The sequence below is a fragment of the Tinamus guttatus genome, unplaced genomic scaffold, assembly GCF_059628265.1.
Source record: "Tinamus guttatus ecotype Peru unplaced genomic scaffold, ASM5962826v1 Tinamus_guttatus_pri_ptg000634l, whole genome shotgun sequence".
Classification (NCBI taxonomy): domain Eukaryota; kingdom Metazoa; phylum Chordata; class Aves; order Tinamiformes; family Tinamidae; genus Tinamus; species Tinamus guttatus.
The window spans coordinates 454,752-473,452 of NW_028289168.1; positions in this window are offsets into that span (position 1 = coordinate 454,752).

Sequence of the window (18,701 nt, forward strand, 5' to 3'; positions counted from 1 at the left end):
ATCTGGCTGCTGCCACAGACTGACAAGATTGGTCTGTATGGATCTTAGAGAATAAGATGCCTCTTTATTTTTTTAATAATAAAAAAAAAGCCTGTGCAATAGGGGTAAAGCTGAGAAATTATGAGAATGATGCCTGAAAGTAGCTTCTGAGAAGCCCAAGAGAATACACACTGAAAAAGTCCATTTTTGCTTCCCTGCTCGTTTGCTTTTGCTCTGCCCTCGTGTTTCTCCCCTAGCTGGGCTCTGCAGATTACATTTTTGGGATGTCAACTCACACACCACAGCAAGTGCGGGCTCTGCTTCCTACAATGATCTGAGGTCAAGATTGCCCATTTCTAAAGGTGAAGAGTTCTGCATTATAGCAAATCTAGGCCTAAGGCCACCGAACCCTGCTTTTTATGCTCAAGTCATCGTTGTACTGCACGAAGCTTCCTCTAAGCAGAGCTGCTGCATTAAGAAAAAGGTATTTCTTACATTCTAGGACTCTATGAAAATTTCTATTACCGGTACTTATTTTTCTTTCATATAGGGGTATTTTTTAAATGAAATGCTTGATTTTATTAGCCCCCCTGGAGAACCTTCAGAAGCTCATATGAAAAGAAGGCCAAGTTTTTTTTTCCCATCCACTTCATACACGACATCCGCTTCACACACGCTTCCATCCTCTGCATTTGGCATGGAGATGCCAAATGAAAATGAAAATGTCACTTTACCGGGTAATATATTCCTATGTTTCCCATGTCTGGTCACTTAATACCTTTCAAAAGGAAGCAGCTCCCAGGTCCCTGCCACACAGGCGTGAGGGCGCAGGCCACCATGACCAGGAGGAGCGATGACATCGCAATGTCCCAGGGGCTTCTCTGCAGAACGGCTCCCTCCACGGAACTGCCCTGCAAAACAACCACAATGAGGGCTCGGGTTTTGGTGCCAGCTCCCAGCGCTCTGGAGCGGCAGGAGCCTTCTGGCCTGTGGATGCTGAGCGTCGGGGCCACGTCCTCGCCCACCGCCACCCCTCTCGCTGCTCCCCGGCCTCCTCGCGCCTCCTCCGTAGGTGCGAGCGCTCAGCCCAGCCCACCCCAGGCCCCGCGCGCAGCCCTCCCGGGACACCCCGCACACGGGCGGGCAGGCCGGCCCCGCACCCCGGCCCCCCGGCCCCGCCGCCGCCTCCGCGCGGCGCTGCCCCCGCCGGCAGGACGCGGCCGCGGCCGCCCCACGGGCCGCGAGCACCGCCCCCGGCGCCCTTCCCGCGCGCTCCCGCCGCCGCCGCGCACCTGCCGGGCCCGCGCATGCGCCGCGCGCCACAAGGGGCCGCCGACCGCACTGCGCACGGGCACGCGCCCCGCTCCTGCAGCGCCTCCTCCCCGACACGCGGGGGCAGCAGCGAGCGCGGCAGAGCGCACTGCGCATGCGCGCACCCCCCCCCACGTGGTGGCGCCGCTCCTGGGGCGCGGGGGGCGGCGGGGGGAGGGGGCGGCCTCTGCCCAGCGGTGGCACCGACAGAGCGAGAGGAAACGGCCGCAAACTGAAACAGCGAAAGTTCTGCAGGAACTTAAGGAAAAACGTATTAGCAGTGAGGGTGACGGAGCACGGGAACAGGCTGCCCGGAGAGGCTGTGGAGTCTCCGTCTCTGGCGATCTCCAAGGGCCGCCTGGACGCAGCCCTGTGCCACGTGCTCTGGGTGACCCTGCGTGTGCAGGGGTTGGACTAGGTGATCCCTGGAGGTCCCGTCCAACCTTAAGGATTCTACGATTCTGTGAAGGAAAGAGTTAACAGCTGGAAGTGCCTCCTGGCACCAGCTGTGCCCGTGCGGAAACGCTGGGGGCTGCTCCCAAGGCCGAGACGGGGAAGCGGGAGGTCTTGCGGGGAGGGCCGGTCTCGCTGCGCTGGAATCGGCAGCGGTGCCCGGCTGGCCAGAGAGCCGATAGCCCCTGCGGAGGGATCCGAGAGCCGTGTCGCTGGCGCTGCCGGGAGCAGACACCCTCCTGGGAGTCGTCCGCAGCGTGAACCTGGCCTGAGCCTGTCCTGGGGCCGGGTCCCGGCCCTCCTGGGGACGCTGCCTGCGGCCCCTCGTCCCCCGCCGCCCTGGGCCTTCTCCGTGCGCGCGGCGGGCGCGGGAGGCAGGGCCGTGGCCGTGGCCGTGGCGCAGGTGCCGCGGGCAGCGAGGGCAGCGCGAGCCCGGGCGCCGCTGCCCGCGGGACGGGACGGGCTGCGTGAGGGCGGCGGCTGCGGGGGGACCCCGTCCTGTCCTGTCCCGGCCCATCCAGTCCCATCCCATTCCATACCACTCCGTCCTATGCCATTCCATCCTGTCCCAACCCATCCAATCCCGTCCCCTCCCATTCTGTCCCACCCTATCCCGTCCCATCCTCTGATTTCTTTTTCCCTATTTTTCTCCTTTTGTTTTTTGCATTTTTATCTTTTAGTTTTCTCCTTTTTAAGCTTTTTTCTTTCATGGTCCTCATTTTCCTTTGTTTTCAAGCCTTTTATCCTTTTATTCTTATTTTTCCCCTTTTACATTTTTTTCCCTTGTTCTTCTCCCTTTATTTTGTTTTCCTTATTTTTCCACTCTTTTACCTTATTTTTCCTTCATTCTTTGACCACTTTTATCTTTTTTTCTTTCCATTTTCCCCTCTATTTCAGTTTTTAGTTTCGTTCTCCCTTTTATCTTTTTTCATGTTTTTTTCCTCTTTTATATTTTTTCCTTCATTTTTCCTTGTTTTAGCTTTTTCCTTCATTTTCTCCCTCTTTCAGCTTTTCTTTTTCCTTCCCCCTCTATTTTCCACCTTTTTATTCCATTCCCCCTCATTTTTAGCTTATTTCTTTAATTTTTTCCCTTTTTTTTCTCCCTCAAAGCCCCATTATTTCGGTGAAGTCACTTTTACAGGTTTATGTTCCTGTTCGGCACTGGGGAGCTCGAGGCGTTTTTAAGCCGTCGGGGGCTTGGCAGGAGGCTCGGGAGGGCCTCGTGGGGCCGGGAGGCTCAGGAAAAGTCCCCGGCATCGGGGCCGTCGTGTGTAATTTGTGGGGCGCCGAGGCGGGACGTGGAGGTGCAGAGGGGGCAGGAGGCAGCGGTGCAGGCGGGACGTGTCGCTCGCGGGGCCTCCCGGAGCGGGGGGATGTTGAGCAGGAAAGGGGAAGGCAGCGCTGCCTGGGCCCCCTGCGGAATGTTGGTTTTCAGAAGTGCCCTCGGAATGGGAAGGGGGCCCTGTGCCCTGCAGCCCGCTGGGGAAAACGGACGTGCTCTCCCTGGAGAGGGTGACGGCGCTCACAGGCTTTGCAGGAGAGTGTTGCTGGCCAAAAGCCCTGCTGCCCGCTCGGGAATCGGGACCGGGAGCTCCTCAGGTGAAGTCCTTCTGTCCAGGTTGCTCTTGGTTCTTGCTGTTCTCCTCAGCGTGGTGCTGAGCCAAGATGTGACTGTCTGAACTGTGGGGTGTTTGTCTCCCTCTTGCCGCAAACCATGGCAGCCCCAGGGCTTTCGGCAGGTGCCCTCCTTGACAGGAGCATGAGGATGAGGAGAGAGGCTGGAGAGCGGAAGGTGCTCTGGGCCTGGGGGCTCCTGAATATCTGCACTGCTGGCATGATCTGCGTGGACATGTATGTTGGCTGCGAATGTGACTGCGTTACGGAAAACATCCTGCCTTGTGCAGGCCTCGGTACTTCCCAGAACCCCATTACTGCCCGCTGGTAACTTTTCCTGTTTTATTGTATTTCCTCACCAGGACTGGAAAACTTCTCAGCACGTACTACAATAGCCCCTTCTGGCCTCTCTGGTTTATTGGTGAGTTGTCACTGCCCGTCAATGAGTTTGGGGAGAGGGGACTATTTCGTGCTTCTGTTTTCTTCCTGGGGAAGTTGTTTTAAAGACAGTTTGGAAAAAGAAAGGCAGAACTTAATTTTATTTTATTTTACCCCTGTTAAAGCTGTGGGAATTTCCTCACTGTAGTGACAGGGAGGAGTCTCTTGGCGGCCCTGTTGTGAGGCTGCGTGACATTTCCAGGTAATGAAAGTTCCTTTCAGTGGAGTAGACTCCGAAGGAGCTGTATCAAATCCTCTTGGAGGATGGAAAGGAGGAGGAGTGAGGCAAATGCAGATATGAGGGACAGAAGGTTTGGTGGAAGAGCCTTGCAAAGGAGTGTGAAACTTCCTTGTAGAGGTTTGTGTTCTGCCTGGAAAATACCTTGCACTTTGACAAATAGGCATTATAGTGCCATAAATGAATTCTAGCCACATCAGTGAATTTTAATGTAGAAAGGTCTGAACTGGTTCTTGTATAAAATAACCCCTGACGAAGCCTTACCTCTGTCCTCAGACTGGCACTTACAAGAACAGTTGTTTATGTATTTTAAAGCTGTTTTTTGATATTGAGAATAAGTTATTACTCATGGTCATACCATCTAGCATTATAAAACCTTTTTTCTTTATTCTAGAACTTGCAATTGCATCTCTGTTCAACCTGAATGCCGTGTTTGATCTCTGGCTGTATTTCGAGTACACAAGGACACCAACTAACCTGGTTGTGACTCCCAGGCAGCAGGTCCTTCTGGGGATGCAGAACTCAGGTAGGTAGTATAAATACCTGTTTATCTGTGTTCAGAACAGGCTGCCCAGAGAGGTTGTGGAGTCTCCTTCTCTGGAGATCTACAAAACCCACTTGGACACAGCCCTGTGCCACGTGCTCTAGGTGACCCTGTGTGTGCAGGGGGTTGGACTAGATGACCTTGAGAGGTCCCTTCCAACCTTAAGCATTCTGTGATTCTAAAGCATTCTCAACTCATGCATGGAAGAGTCAGCTGGTGGGTCTTCAGTTTCTTGGATTATTTTGCCAGGATTGAAAATCCAATCCTACCCCCTTTTTTTTTTTTTTTTGACCTGTCTCTTCAGAAACTTTGACATTCAAGCTGGTGCCCAGAATATCAGGCCCCCAGCAGCCTCTGAGGCCAGCCCAGAGGGGTGCCAAGGGCTGCCGCTGGCGGTGGGAGCTGTGCAAACGGCTGCAGCCTGGTGGCAGCCCCACACTCAGCAGCCCATCCTGGCTGCAGGTGCCAAGGCTGGTGCAGCGCGTGGAGAAACGTCCGCACTGCCACGGACACGTCTGCGTGGCCGGGCACGGACCTTTCTGCTGCCGAGCAGCATGTGCCCGGGCAAGAAGGTCTCCATCCTGCTGCAGCCACCCCACAGGTGTGCGCCCCTGAAGGGACACCCGCTGCCCCTCCCCAGCGGGGTCACAGGTGGCCCTCAGTGACAGCGGGGCCCTTTGTGACTGCGCTGCTGTGACATCCTGGCCCGGCGGGCTCGGCCCGCAGTGTTCGGGACGACGGCGGCGGGAGAGGACGGGAGCGAAGGTGCTGGCCAAAAAGCCCCCTGAGCACCCAGGAATTTCCCCGTTGCCCCCGGGCAGCTCCGCGGAGTTTGGCCACGCAGCCAGGATGGCGGAGCGACTCCCCGGCCACCGCTCGGTGGCTGCTGAGGAGGAGGAGGATGGGGCGGTTGCAGCGAGCATGTGCGACCTGGAGCCCCACTCGAGCCGTGCGCCCGAGGAGGCGCCGTCGGGTGAGTGCGGGGGCAGCGCTGGCCGCGCCGGGGGCCACGAGCTCTCGCTGTGCGGCCGGCAGCAGCGTGCGCAGGGCAGAGCGCTCCGCTGCCTCCTGCAGCTCCGGGCAGCCCTGCAGCTCTGCCCGCTATCTTTCCCCATCAGCTCCCGGTGCGGATCTGCCCGGAGAGGAGGCAGAGGAAGCCCTGGAGCGCGTGCGCGCCTTTCTGCAGCGTGGAGGGAAGGTGAGTGTCGCCGTCCCGCTCGGGGCTGCCCGGCCTCTCCTGCCGGCTCCCTCGGGGCGCTCCGACGGCCCCACGGGGCTGCTGGCGCTGGGGGCTGCTCCCTCGCAGGCGCCCACGTGTCGCTGCAGCCCCTGCCATGTGCTGGTGCTGCTGGCTGCGCGCCTGCCCCTCTTACGCTCTCTCCTTGTCCCTCTGCTCCTGGCAGCAGGAAGAGGCCCAGAAGCTGCAGTTTCTGGCCTGCATCTGCACCCTCTGCACTGCGTCCTGCTCGCCTAGCCTGCCTGCTCTGCTGCTACGCCAGGAGCTGTGGCAGTGCAAATCCCAGCTGGCAGAGGCGCTGGAGGTGAGGGCACGCGGGGCTCCCAGAGGCCTGCTCAGGAGGGCACCGGCCCAGCTCTGCAAGCAGAAGGGGCTTGTGTGAGCGCGGGGAGGTGTGGGGTGCTGGCTGGTGGGCACAGCCACTTGTGGGGCCCTGGCAGCTCCCTACGAGCCTTCCTGCTTTTGCTCCCCAGGTGCTGCTGCAAGAGGAGCCCAGGAACCACCTGGGCACGGCAGTGCGGCAGCAAGTCATGCTCAGCATCAGTGCCATGAGGTAGCTGCCCCAGAGCCTGGCTTGGCCACAGCCTCCCCAGCAGATACCCCAGAGGGCCCCAGTCCTGCAGGGAGCCTTCCCTCGTCCTGAGGGAGTCTCCCATTGGCATCCAGTGGGACAGAGAGGGTTGGAGGCGAGAGAGCAGAGAGGGCCCTGGAGCTCTCCCATGGGTGCGGGCCTTTCCCCAGGGCTGAGGCAGGAGGTGGGGAGATCATTGGGCCCCCCTGCCCGCTGTGTCCTCTGTCCCTGGACAGCATGCTGGCGAGAAGAGGTGACTCTCTATGGGGCTCCCTCCCCACCTGACGTCGCTATCGCTCACGGACCTCCCAAGCCCTGGGTGCATCCACCTTCCAAGGACATAAGGGTGTTGCTGGCTGCTGCCAGCCCCATGGACTGAAAGGCCCCTCTCTGCTTGCAGCAAAGCTGGGCTGCTGCTGGAGAGCGAGCTGGAGAGCCTGCTGGCAGCCTGCTTCTCCAGCGTCTTCTCCCTGCCTCCAAGGGAGCACCTGGATGCTGCTCTCTACTCCCAGGTGGGTGCTGGCTGCTGAAGTGAGGCTCAGGGCAGGCTCCCAGCTTGCCTCTCCCTCGCCCCTGCCCTGTCCCCCTTGCCCTGGACAGGGCCGTGGGCAGTGTCCCCAGGGCCATGGGCAGTGTCCCCAGGGCCGTGGGCAGTGTCCCCAGGCTGCGCCCTGTGCAGCTGCAGCAGCAGCTCCCCTGGCCTGGGGGCTCTCCTGCCCTCAGCACTACTCTACATGCCCCGCTGGCACAGGAGGAATTCCAAGCCCTCTCTGACAGCTGTGGGGCAATGGGGAAGAAGCGCCTCAACCCTCTGTCCCCCTTGCAGCTGCTGGATGCCATGGACAGCATGCTGAAGGCCTTGATGCTTGGCAGCCCTTCCTCCAGCATCGTGGACATGAAGACCATCCTGCAGGTCTGCTATTTGCCAGGAGCAGAGCTGCCAGCTCCAGGCCCTGTGCTGGGATGGGGGGAGTTGTCCAGCAGCGGCTGGAGAGAGCCCAGTGCTGAGAGGGGACAAGCTCCCGCATGGGAATTGGGATCCCCACAGTTCTCTTGTGTGAGCCCAGTGTCCCTTGGCTACAACCAGCATCCGCTCTTCCTCAACCCGCTCCTGCACTCAGTACAACCCCCATGGGCTCCTGCTGTCACATCAGGCCCATCTGGGAGATTTGCCCCACAGTCACAAAGGACTCTGGACACAAGATCCCCTCTCTGCCGGTGCTCCAAAGCACAAACGTGGCCAGGCATTTTCTGGGACACAGGACAGAGCAGCAGCTTTTCTCCTTGCAGCTCCTACTGCCCTACGCTGAGTGCCAGCAAGCAGCTGTGCACGAGAGGGCTGTGGGACGCCTCGTGAAGCTGGGGGATCTCCTGACCAGCTCTTCTTTGGTGTCGGTAAGCAGCCTATGGTGCAGGCAAGCTGCAGCCACTGCCTGTCCCTTGTCACATGCAGCCGTGTCCTGGAGCTCCAGGCTGCCTCCAAGGGAAGCCACCAAGGCTCCGGCTCAGCCGGGATCCAAGCCTGCAAGGAGCGTGGGCCCAGGGCTTTGATCCTGAGCGCTGCCCTCCGGCCTCGTGTCAGCACTGCCTCCCTTTCCCAGGTCCGGGAATGCTTCCAAGTGGGCGGTGCCAGCTGTGGCAGCTTCTTGGAGAAGAGCGTGCCGGTCCTGGGGCAGCTGGTGGGACATCTCACCCTCTGCGGTGCCTGCAAGGATGAGGGGCGCAGTGACGAGGCCGCAGAGGCCCTGTGGCACCTCTATGAGTTCCTCCTGCAGGGAGAGAGTAAGAATTCCTGTGTGGTTGCAAGCAATTCCCCTTGCCCACCCCTTGCAATAAGCCCAGTGCCTCCCTGGCCGTCCTGCTGTGCACTCTTCCCTGCTAGGGCCTTTTCCCCTGCCAGGGGAGGTTTGTCCCTGATGCCTTCCATGGGCCATGTCCAGCTGTGCAGCCTTCATGCCGAGTGCCCTGTGTTTCCCCTCCCGTGCAGGCAGGGAGCCGTCGCAGGAGAGTGCCTGGCAGCAGGAGCTCCGAGAGGAGTGGGAAACCGCGGGCACCTTGAGGCTTTCCCGGTCCAAGGACACCAGGGAAATGAGCAGGGTAAGGAGCACCTCCCTGGCTGGGACTTCCAGCTGTGGGGTCAGCCTGCAACGTGGACGCGGAGAGGGGCGGCTGCCAGGTGGGGCTGAGGAGAGGGCTTGCACTTTCCTTAGGCCAGGACTAGCCAGGGGCTTCCTGTGTGCATCCTGCAAGCTCTGCTTCCCTGCAGGAGCAGCGGGTGGAGACCTTAACCCCAGGCACCAGCCCCATCCCAGCGCCGTCGACGCAGCCAGCAGAGCCCCAGCTCCTGGCTCGGAGGGACTCGCTGTGCCAGCCCTGCCCCGTGTCACTCTCCAGGGCCACGCACTGCTCAGCCAGGCAACGCAGTTGGGAGCCTGGCTGTGACATCTCCCTCAGGGCTGCCTTCTTTTCTGTCATAGAATCATAGAATCATAGAATGCTTAGGGTTGGAAGGGACCTCTAGAGATCATCTAGTCCAACCCCCCTGCATACGCAGGGACACCTAAAGCACGTGGCACAGGACTGCATCCAAGCGGGTTTTGAAGATCTCCAGAGAAGGAGACTCCACAACCTCTCTGGGCAGCCTGTTCCAGTGCTCTGTCACCCTCACTGTTAAGAAATTTTTCCTTAAGTTCCTATGGAATTTTTGATGTTTCAGTTTCCGGCCATTTCCTCTAGTCCTATCAGTGGCCACCACTGAAAAGAGACCATCCCCGTCCTCTGCACTCCCTCCCTGTCCTAGATGTTTGGGAAACACCTCCATCCAGACGAGAAGGCAGAGGCCATCCTCGTAGCCATCCGGGGCATGAGAGCCTGCAGCAGCTATGACACGCAGGCGGCTGCTCACATGCTGGACGAGCTCGTCACGGACGACGCGTGCCTTTTGGAGCATGTGAGTAGCCTGTGGGTGGCACGGCCGGGGTTCAGGCCCTTTGGGGGCTTGTTTTTCCCCTGAGTGCTCATGCACCAGGCACCCAACTGCCTCTGTGGCCAGCCCAGAGTGGTGGCAAGGGCAGGCATTCTCCGCGGGAGCTGTGCAGAGGGCTGCAGTGCGGCAGCAGCCTCACACTCTGCCATGTGGGCTCCAGGCGCCAAGGCTGGTAAAGAACATATGGGAAAACATCCTGGCCGTGCGAGATGCATCTGCACGGCTCAGCCTGGACAGAGCTCTTCTCCTCCTGAGCAGCACATGCCCGGACAAGGTGGTCGCCAGCCTGCTGAGCTGCTGCCCCTCGTGTGACAGGTCTGTGCTGGCCGGGGCAGGGGCAGGGACAGGGTTGTAGCCTCGCAGGCCACGGGGCTGCAGCCGCGGCAGCCGCTGACAAAGCGCTCTGGGCCCGCAGCGCCGCCGGGGCCATGTGGAAGGTGCTGCTGTCCAGGCCTGGCACCGCGGAGCCGGTGCTGCGGGAGCTGCTCGGCGCGCTGCAGGACTGGCGGCTGCCCGAGGCAGCGGCCTCGGCCGCCTCTTCCCTGGCCGTGAGTTTGTGGGGGAAGCCCCGCTCTGCCCTCGGGCTGCCCTTGCCTCTGCGGGCGAGAGGCAGGGCTCCTGCTGCCCTTCTCCATGCAGCCCCAAGCTGGGGCCTCCACCTGGACACCCAGGCCCAGCGTGGGAGGGGGGCTATGGCTGGCAGGGCCCTGGCCAGTGCCAGCTTGCTGGGCTGCTGGGCCTGCTTTGGGCCCTCTGCACACCCGGACACATGGAGCTGGCCTGAGCGGCTGGCTGTCTCCCTGCGCCTCTGCATCGCCCTGCTTCATGTGGCACGCGCTCAACCTGCTCTGGGGACAGGACTAGGGGCCAGGGCCACGTTAGGGTTCCAGGCAGCAGAAACGTCATCAGGGCCGAGTCAGGGGAACCAGGGTGCCCTCCAGGCTACGTGTGGCCCTCCAGGGGGATGTTCTCACTGCCCAGGAAGGCTCATGGTGGCTTTGTGGCACCCGAGCCCCAGGAGCTGCCGTGGCTCTGCTCTGGCCAGGCAGCCCCTCCAAGGCACAGGGCACTGCTAGGAGTTTCACCCCCGAGCTCCAGCAGCACAGGAGGGACATGTCAGCAGCAAGGGCTGTCTCTGGGCTTTTTCTGCAGGCAACGCGTGCGCTCCAGGAGATCCTCCACCAGCCTCACTGCCTGCACGTGCTAGGGGCGTTCTTCCCCCAGCTCCTGCTGGCGCTGCTCTTCCAAAGCTCTTTCATGGCAGCGCTGGAGCAGAACGAGTCAGACGCATTGTGGGGGAAATGCCGAAGGGAGGAGTCCACGTGCAGCAGCCCCGTGAGGTGCTCCATCACGTCCCCGCCATCCCTGGCAGGCAGGGCTTCAGGCAGGGCCAGGGGTGCGAGTGTGAGCGGGTGTTTTCTCTGCACACAGGCTTGCAGTGCAGACCATGAAAGCACTGCTGTGCCAGGCCGGCTACGAGAACGTGATGCTGGCAATGGCAAGGAAGGGCGGCTGGGATATGCTCCTGCGTGCTGAGACCCATCACCAGGGAGTGGGTTTGCTGGCCAGGTGAGAGCCCCTGTCTCCCCGCTCTGCCGCAGCATTTCACCCCTGCGCACAGGGTGACTCTCAGAGCCCACGGGGGTGCCCAGTTCTCCACGCAAAGGTGGCTTTGTTCTGTGCGTGGTGGCCCGAGGGATGTGATGGGAGGCAGTGAGGGTGCAGGCTCAGGAGAGCTTTGCCTGGGCTGCTCAGGCCTCACAGAGCCTTCTTCCCTCCGCCAGAGAGATGAGGAAGAGCCCAAGAGCGCTGCGCCTGCTGCTGTTCCAACAGCTGGCAGTGCTGCTCTTGGGCGAGGAGCCCTGCACGGAGATCCCTGCCATGGCTTTCCTGGTGGAGGTGAGCCTCATGTGGGCACTGCCCTTCTGGGGTGCTTCTAGCTCCAGTGCTGTCTGCGACCCCCAGCTGTGGGATGGAGGGCAACGAGCGCAAGTGGGGCAGTGGGTGTTCTGCCATGAGTCCCCTTGGCCTTCACCCCTCTGCAGCGGGCTCCTTCTTGTCCCCACGTGTCTTTGATGCCTCCTTTGTGTCGCGTCTCTTTTGAAGGGCTCCTCCAGAGCATGAGGACAGGAGGCTGGTGCAGGGAGGGGAGGAGCAGGCCAAGGCTGTGCCCTGCGCTGTGCCCTGAGGCCCCAGGCAGGGAGGGGGTCCCGGGGGCTCCCTGCAGTCACTGCTGCCTTTGGGCCAGCCTTCCTCTGAGCCCGCTGCCCTTGCCCTGAGCTACTGCTGGGATCCAGCGGTGTCCAACACAGGCAGTGTTGCGGCCATTGCCACCTTCTCTGTGCTGTGCATTGCAGCTTATGGCCTGCAGTGACCTTCAGGCAGATGAAGATGTCTTCCTGGGAATCTCTGTGGTGTCCCTGAAGAGTCACAGCAGGGTAATGCATAAGCTGGGACTCCGAAGCCTCCTCGTGCTGTGCAGCAGACAGGAGATGGTGAGCAGGGCATCACTGGGGGAAGCTGTGTGAGCTGGGCGCTGGGTGCCAGGGAACAGGCTGGCTTGGACTTTGCTGGGCCTCGGGAGCTGAGGGGGCTGCAGATCTCAGCCCAACACCTAGCGAGCCATATCTGAAAGGGTGTGAGACTGAGGGAAGCTGCTGTCTAATAAGGTGCCAGGGTAGCCTTTTATTTCTGTTTTTTTTAATTGAACTTGTATTTCTCACATACAGGTCAGAAAAATGCACGTCCTGATGCCTCTGCTCATGAGACACTTGCAGGACGAGGACAGGGACATGAGCAGCCAGGCCCTTCTCGTGCTCAGCCGTGTGGTCCGTGTCCTGGAGAGACCAACACTCACGGACATGGCTCCAGAGCTGGCTGAGAAGCTCCTGCCACTCTTTGAGGATGTAAGGCGGGGGGCAGAGCCGTGGGGCTGGCTGGTGTGTGTGGGAGGCTGCCAGGAGCCTTTCTGCCTGGGGCTCTTGGGATACTGCCCTGTGCTGCCCGTGCTGTCCTGGCTGCAGGGCTGCATTGCACCAATGCAGCCTGTGAAGGAAGCTGCCACGTGCGGTGCCAGCGCTGAGCAGCTCTCTCTTCCTTGCCACCAGGAGCGCGAGCACACACGAAAGCTCTCCATGCAGCTCTTCAGCAAGCTCGTGGAGACAGCAGCGGGCACCGCAAAGGAGCAGATGAAGCAGCAAGTGCACACGAGCACGCTGCCACTGCTCTTCCACCTGCAGGATGAGAGCCCCAGTGTGGTCGAGGTACGGCTGAGCAATGGGGCACGCTGGGGAGCCAAGTAGCCACGTTGGGAATAGCTGTGGGAGGTGGTCCTGGCCGAGTCCTGCCTGGATGTCTCTAGGGCTGCAGCCCTTCAGCCTCCTGCTGGCCTGGGCTGCAGCTCAGCAGCTCTCGGGAGTCTCTGCTGTGCTGCCTGTTCAGGACAGGGTGGTTCAGGTGGTGCTTGCTCCATGTTTCTGCCCCGCAGCGAGGTGGGCCAGGACCCCAAAGCAGATTCAGTGCCCTGCTGCTTCCCCTTGCCATGAAGGGCCAGAAAGTGCCTTGAGTCTTGTCAAGAGGAGGGCAGTGGGGGGCACAAGCTCTTGTCCCATGGGCTGCGGTGGCATCTCCCCGTTTTTCCCATGTGCAGGCTGCTCAGGAAGCCCTCCTTGGTGTCGCCAAGCTCCTCAGGTGGAAGGAGCTGAGGCGCTTGGCTCAGAGCCAGCAGACTTGGCTGATCAGCAAGTGCCTGGTAAGGACAGTCCCCAGGCCGCAGCCCCAGCCCGGAGCAGCTCTTTCCTCCTCCGTGCCCAGTGCGTGTGGCTGGTGGCTCCAGGTGCAGGAGCGGCACTCGCGGGCTCTTCTGCAGGCTCCTCTGCCTGTGCTGAGCCCTGGGTGCTGCAGCTGCCCCTGGCCCAGCGGGGCCTTGCAGCAGGATGGCCCCTCAGCACGTGGGGCAGCAGCCGGCCCTCCGCTGCCTCCAACGCCGGCTCGGCGCTGCCCGGCCTCTGCGGGAGGTCCTGAGTGTGGTGGCAGGGGGAGGCGGCTGCTCCTGGGGGAAGGACGGCGAGAGGACGGTGTGCGCTGAGCCCTGTGCTCTCCCCAGCTGGCCGGGAGCAGGGGCAGGAGAAGGGCGGACGAATACCTGCGCCAGAGCCTGTCCTACCTGGAGAGCAGCCAGGAGTCCCTGCGCGAGGCGGCCGTGCTGTTCCTGGGTGAGCCCCGAGCCCTGGGCTCCATTGCTGTTCTGGGACAGCTCGGCCTCAGCCCCGGCTGCTGCGCTGGCAGCAAAAGCAGCCCCATAGCTGCTGCAGCCCCACGTGCCTGAGGCAGCGCCTGGGCGCCGGGAGGCTCCGTGCCACCCTCAGCCATCTCTGCCCGCAGCGGTGGGGCTGGTGGGAGCCCCTCGAGCAGGAGCCCTGGGGGTTACACTGGGGAAAGGGGACTGGGGTGAGCCCTGCCCGAGGGGAGGTGGGTGCCTGGCCAGGTGGGCAGGACTGGGGGAACAGCTTTGAGGAGCAGGATTTATGGGGCGCTGTGTGTGTGCCTAGGGCATGCTGGGCAGCGCAGCGGGGAGCAGAGCAAGGTGGAGGTCATCTGTGAGAGTGAGTGAGGGCAAGCGGGGTGTCACACGGGGTTGGGGGGACAAAGAGAGACCCTGGCCAAGGAGCTCCCATCCCTGCGTAGGTGAGGAGGGCTCTGCTGCCCGAGAGGAGCGGAGCAGAAGTGGTGTGGGGAGAGTGGAGAGAGATTCAGGCACCTTGGGCACATTCCTGGGCAACTGGATTAGCCAGCTAATCCATTAGAGCCCCTGGCTCCATCCTGGCTGTGGCAAGAGCTGGGTGGGACTGGTGGTGTTAGGAGGAGAGGCCTTGTGCCTGCGGGGATATGGGGGCTTCATCTGAGCTCGTGCTTCCCCCGTCAGCCCTGAAAGGCCTGCAGGAGGACAGCAGCCCATCCATCTCTTCCCTGGCCACCCAAACCATGCTGATCCTGAGAGCTGCTGGGAAGGGGGCTGCATCCACGGGCGCCCAGGAAGGCCTGTGCAACCGCCTGAGGAGAGCGTGGGAGAGGCGGCACTGCCCTCTGCAAGGTGTCAGTCTGTGCTGCTGGCGCTCGGCCACGTCCTGATGCCAGGCTGCCCTGTGCACAGGCCTCATTAAAGAAACGTTCCCGTCTCTTCACCGTGTGTCGTGTCTTTTCTTTGGCAAACCAAGCAGCAGCAAACGCAGGTTGTGAAGGGATTGGGGTCCCCCTCTTAGAGGAGATGGGTACGCACTCTCTGCAGCAGGCTGCAGCCAATAACTTGGCCCCTTGCTACCCCTCGCAGCAGTCAGCAAAGCCTCTCCCACCCCTCAGCTTTACCCTTACATAGAATCATAGAATCACAGAATATTGAAGGTTGGAAGGGACCTCTAGAGGTCATCTAGTCCCTGCACATGCAGGGTCATCTAGAGCACGTGGCACAGGACTGCGTTCAAGCGTGTTTTGAAGATCTCCAGAGAAGGAGACTCCACAATCTCTCTGGGCAGCCTGTTCCAGGGCTCTGTCACCCTCACTGTTAAGAATTTTTTCCTTAAGTTCCTGTGGAACTTTTGGTGCTTCAGTTTGTGACCATTACCTCTAGTTCTGTCGGTGGCCACCAGGGAAAGGAGGCCAGGACCATCTTCCTCACTCCCTCCCTTGAGGTGCTTATAGACACTGATCAGGTCCCCTCTCAGCCTTCTCTTCTCCAGGCTGAACAGGTCCAGCGCTCTCAGTCTCTCCGCATAGGACAGATGTTCCAGGCTCCTGATCATCATCCTTGTAGCCCTGCGCTGGACTCTCTCCAGCAGCTCCATGTCCCTCTTGTGCTGTGGAACCCAGAACTGGACACAGTACTTCAGATGTGGCCTCAGCAGGGCTGAGTAGAGGGGCAGGATCACCTCCCTCGACCTGCTGGAGACGCTCTTCTTAATGCACCCCAGGATTCCATTGGCCTTCTTGGCCACGAGTGCACCCTGCTGCCTCATGGTCAACTTGTTCTCCACCATGACACCCAGGTCCCTCTCTGCAGAGCTGCTCTCCACAAGGTCGGTCCCCAGCCTGTACTGGTGTCTGGGGTTATTCCTCCCCAGGTGCAGGACCTTGCACTTGGCCTTGTTGAATTGCACGAGGTTTTTCACTGCCCAGTTGTCCAGTCTGTTCAGGTCCCTCTGGATGGCAGCGCAGCCCTCGGGGGTATCAGCTACTCCTCCCAGTTTGGTATCATCAGCAAACTTCCTGAGGGAGGGCTCCGTCCCTTCATCCAGGTCATTGATGAATAAATTGAACGTATATAAGTTATAAACTTATTTAGAATATAGGTGAAGATCAAAGTACATAGGAATATAAACTCTTAATTATATAGGTTAAGATCAATATACATAAAAGCATAGAATTGCAAACATCACTACATCTATTCCCTGCTGCACCAAATGTTTACAAATGATTCATGATTCACTCCGATGGCTCAATGGTTTTTGACTCCTGGACTTGACTGGAATTCTCCTGTGGCTGTGACTGCTCTGTGGTCAATGAGACTTTACATCTTTTGCTGGTAACCAGCGAGCACCTGTGGGAAGGAGAACACACACATATCCCCTTCTCCATGTTATTAGTTCTATGGAACCTCTCTCTGGTGGTTCTCCAAATTCTTTATATCATCCATTTGGTGGAGGTACAACTGCAGGGACCATCTCGAATTGTCAGTCAGCTGCTGGTGTAAGTAACTGAAGATCAGAAGGATTCAAAAAATTAAGGACATATAATGCTTTGTCTAACTGTTCCTGTGGGATAACACTGTGCATAAGGTTTCCTATTCTTTGTTTTTTTAACATAGCCTTGAGAGTCCCATGGACACGTTCAGTAATGGCTTGTCCAGTGGGGGAATGCGGTATACCTGTAACGTGCTGTATACCCCAGTCTTGTAGGAAGACAGAAACTGTTTGTGAAACATTAGCAGGACCAGTATCAGCTTGAATTCCTTTCGGAATGTCCATAGTGGCAAAACCTCTTAACCAGAGGCGTTTCACATCGCGTGCCTTTTCTGCAATATGTGCAGGAGCTACCAGAAACCCTGGGAAGGAATCCACACTAACATGCACATAACCCAGACAGCCAAATGTTGATATATGTGTGACATCACTCTGCCACAGTTCATTAGCTCGTAAACATTGAGGGTTCACTCCTGTGTATGATGATACTGGTGTAATACATTGACAATCAGGGCATGCACAGACAATTTCTGTGGCTTGTTCTCTGGACAGAGCAAATTGTTTACGTAAGGAAGAGGCATTTTGATGAAAGAAGTGGTGAGATAATCGGGCTTGCTCCAAACTGCGCGGCAGTACTGCTGCCATCATCAATTTGTCTGCAATAGCATTTCCTTCAGTTATTGCTTCTGGTAGAGTAGTATGTGACCATTTATATTTTATAATGCATATACATATGCCAGTGCATATGCCAGTACATAGATGGCATCCTAATTGGGGGTGATTTTCCCCAAAAGGTTGGGAAAGTAGCCACAGCAGTATGGCAAATCCTACTTGAAGCTGACATTGAGGTACCACCTGAGGAATGCCAGGGACCAAGCAAAGAGCTAAAATTCCTAGGCACTTGGTGGATAGCTGGCAGCGAAGGGATTCCTGCAGATACCTTAAGAAAAATTGAGGAGCTGCAAATGCCCCGATCAAGGAAAGAATTACAACAATAGATGGGAACTTTAGGATAGTGGAGAAGGCACCTACCTGGATTTTCTATCATTGCCCGTCCATTATACTCGCTCTTAAGGAAAGACAAACCTTGGAAGCGGGAATTAGAACACAAAGAGACAGTCAAAACTCCCAGTGGAGAACTAGAAACATTTCAGTCACTGCGACCAGAACACCCCCACAACCCTCTTAGAGCTGAATGGGGTTTCCCTGAACATGCTACTTACTGTAAGTTACAGTAAATAACTTACTGTTACTGAGGTACAGTAACTTACTGTTACTTACTGTAACTTACTTAGAGGCTAGCCCTGATGGAACAAAAAGATATTTATTGTTTAGCTTGACTGCGTTTAAAGAAAGGGAACTACAACATTCTGAATGGGAGAAAAAGGACTTTTATCCTTAGTCTGAGCAGTTAAACAGATTGAGAAAACACATCAAAGACAACCTGTGCAAACTAGAGGACCGTTTCATTCACTAGAAGCAATCCTAAAGGGGACTGCTCCCCCAGAAGGAATTGCACAACACCTCACTACCACAAAATGGTATGCCTACCTACCAGGAGTTGCAGAAAATATGCACCTAACTGAAGGCCATACTAAGGTTCCCAAATCACAGATGCCTGTAAAAACAGATCCATTAGCATTGGGACAAGCTCTTAAACCTTCATCAATTCTGAATGCACCATCTGTCATCAATGGAAGACCGACAGAAAACGTGGTTTAGAGATGCTTCGGCAAAAAGTTTAAATGGTAAATGGCTATAAAAGGCTGTTGCATTAAATATTACCACTGGTGAAGAAGTAATAGAAGAAAGTGAAGGCAGTGCCCAAGTAGGAGAGTTAAGAGCAGTAGTTTTAGCTACACAAAATGGAGCAAGGTTGTCTGTGTAGGCTCCTATGCTGTGTGGGCTGGTGCCACACAATGGCTTTGTGGATGGGAAGCTCTTAACTGGGAAGCAAATAGAACCCCAGGTTGGAGCCCAGGGCTCCAAGAGCAGGGAGCCTGGAGCCAGCAGGCCAGGGCAGGGGCTGCAGGGGATGGGGGCAGAGCCCGTCCTCTTTCCCACAGCACATTTTGTGGCCTGGCTCATGGGCAAACTAGCACAAGGCCTCAGTGTGCACAAAATGCACTCACAGATGAAGCGCAGCTGGGGCTGGAGCTTTGTAGAGCGTAGGGTCCTTTTCTTGCCCTGGGGTATCTCAAGAGAGCGCGCTTTGGGCCAAAGCTGCCCCCATCCTCTCCTCTGTCTCCTTTCCCTGGCCCCTTATTCCTGTGTTCCAGGCTGCTGGAAGGAGAGAACATCCTGCCCCTCATCAGGACAATGTGGCTTTTGGAGGATGTCAGGCTGCCCTCTGGGCCTGAATCCATAAGCAAGAGACAGGCACAGAGGCCGAAGAACCACGGCAGCTTTGTTGTGGGAAGCTGAAGAGAGGGCTGAATGAGTCCAGCAAGAACAGGGCCAGCTGGTTCCCGAGGGGTGGTCGCTGCAGCGTTGCCCGCAGTGGTGCAGGCTGCTCCGCGCACACAGTTGCTCCCCGTGTGCCACGCGCCGCTGGGCTGGCAGTGCTGCCTTAGAGCTCATCTACCCGCAGCCTCCT